Here is a 2,660-nt window from a genome sequence, read left to right as displayed (position 1 = left end):
CAACGCTGCAGAACGAAGGAGAGAAAGCGGGTAACTCCCGTCGCCCATTACGCAATCCCCTTTCTCTCACTGTTCATTGGTGGAGCCGTCTCGCGTCCCTACTTGCGCAGAGACTTGTTCTCGTTCGCCTGGTCTACAGTTAGCTGGTACGGGGTTTAGGACTCGAGAGGGCTCGACCAATGAATGCGCGAGACGAGAAATGCGACTTCAGCTACCAACCATTTGTAGCAGCACTGCTTTGCATCGCTCACTCGCTTTCTCCCCTTCTCTATCGTTATGCGCGGTCGTGGTTCACAGATTCCCGAGACATAGGCAGTTAAACTGCGGCTCTGTGAACGAGGTAAGAGAGAGGAAAGATAACTATATAAGCGAGAGAGACAGAAAGGAATGAAGATCTTATTTTATTTAGTTTATTTAACGAAACATTTCTGTCGATTTTGGTTAATCGCGACGATGAGGATGAATGTTTGGTTATAAGATGATGCGGATGAAGGAATAATCACGAACACATTTGGACGACACAACACAATCTCCACAGAGCCTGTGAGTCCAGGCGCCAAAGCCTCGTTGCCGGGGCATGCTACGTGGTGGTGAGGCTGACTTGGGTGCGTTCTCAACAGGTCACCCCCTTTAACAAGAAAATTGATTGATTTTATTTATATTACTTCGCTTCTCTACCACTTTTTGCTAATCGTTAAGATGATGATGAGGGATGATAAGATGTAATTGATGAAGGAGCACTCACAAAGAAAACCCATGCCCTGGCCGGGATTCGAACCTAGGACTTCTGGCGTCGTAGCGCGCTGTGCTAACCACTCCGCCACGGGGCAAGCTATACCCCTCGTATATAAAAATAGATGTATGTGTGTGTGTGTGTGTGTGTGTATTTGTTTGTTCCGGCATAACTCTCGAACGACTGGAGCAATTTCAACCAAACTTGGTACACGTATCACTTGCAATCTGGAAATAATATTTTGTGGTAAGACACCCCTGGCACCCATATGGGTGGGGTGGGAAGGGGTGACATGTAAAACTAATCGAGAACCACCGATATTAATTCCGCACAAACATACATCCGTGACTCTATGCAATTCGCACAACGATAATGTTTCTCTGGTTGTCTAACATTCAGGCTGTGTTGCGAATGGAATCCATAGTTTCCGTGACACTCCCAATGCGTGTCATGACCTATCGGCATGGGGGGCTGAGAGGGGGTGAAAAATAAAATGCCACAAATGACCTAGATTAGTGTCGAATCCATAGTTTTCGGAGTCGCTAAGCTAATTGGTGACATTCACGACCACATTTAAAATTAGTTACATTTTACACTATAGTTAGAATTCATTATTTTCCTGTCTAATACAAGATTGGGATAAATAAATACCCGGGCAACGCCGGGTAATCAGTTAGTAGAAAAATAAAGAAGCATGAAGGCACATATATGCACAGGAAGAAGACGGAGAGAAAGTAAAGGATTGTAGAAAGAGATAGGGAAAGAAGATATGGAAAGAGAGGAAAAAGAGAACTATAGAACCGAGAAATACAGAATGGAAGGAAGGGATATAAAGAAACTACGTATACAGAGACAGAGAGAGAGAGAGAGAGAGAGAGAAAGAAAGAGATAGCAAAAAGAGAATGAGACAGAACTAGGAGGGAAGCGTAAGGGCAGTGTTGTATAGTGCCAGAACATTTTAGTGTGTATGCGCTAAGTTTCCTGAAATGTTAATGTGAAACTATGTTTACATTAACTTTGGATAATGTTTCCATTACTATATGGATGAATCATTTAACTTTTACAAAAAAAGTGCCATTTCTATTAGGGTAGAGCCACAGCCTCCATAAGCCTTCACTTTCTACGCCCTTCGCACAAGGGCAAAGTGTTGGAAAAACCTTTCACTTTGATAAACTGATAGGATGAGCCTCATAGATGACCTTATCTAAGATAAGGTATCAAAGTGCAAACACATCCTTACAGACTATATACACCTACACACACACACACACACACACACACACACACACACACACACACACACACACACACACACACACACACACACATATATATATATATATATATATATATATAGAGAGAGAGAGAGAGAGAGAGAGAGAGAGAGAGAGAGAGGTGGAAGTTACTCCCCTTGGAAAACGAACGTTGAAAAATTCAATTTGGTTCATTTGTTCATTTCCAAACCTTGGAATGAACCAATGGTGCATGCACAACTCCTGTGACATGCTCTCTAGGGCATCTTTGCAAAGATATGTCGTTGCAAATGCGTATCCAAGGAGTTTGGTGGGGTCATAACCTCCCTTTGGCCCTGTATTCCAAAAGAAAAGGAAAAGAAAGAACGCCTAAGGCAGGAAAAGTAGGCAAATTGAGGACGTATTAGGTTTTAAATTCGTCCCTTATTGGGAATAGGGTGTTCAGCAGAATTTTATTCCGGGGGGTGGGCTCATTCCTTTACAGCAGCCACCGTCAAAAGGCAAAAAAGTGCGGAGGTAGAAGTCCAGAAGATGAATTTCTCAGTATATTACAAGATGTTTAATCCTCCTAATGAAGTAAAAATAATTACCATTATACAGTACTTAAGTTAGTTATTTGTAGGATTTCGGGGGAGGGTGTGGCTACGTGCCTGGTGTCAACGTCACTGTATTCA

The sequence above is a fragment of the Lepisma saccharinum genome, chromosome 9 (assembly GCF_977018435.1).
Source record: "Lepisma saccharinum chromosome 9, izLepSacc3.1, whole genome shotgun sequence".
Taxonomy (NCBI): Eukaryota; Metazoa; Arthropoda; class Insecta; order Zygentoma; family Lepismatidae; genus Lepisma; species Lepisma saccharinum.
Note: the sequence above shows the minus strand (reverse complement) of the source record.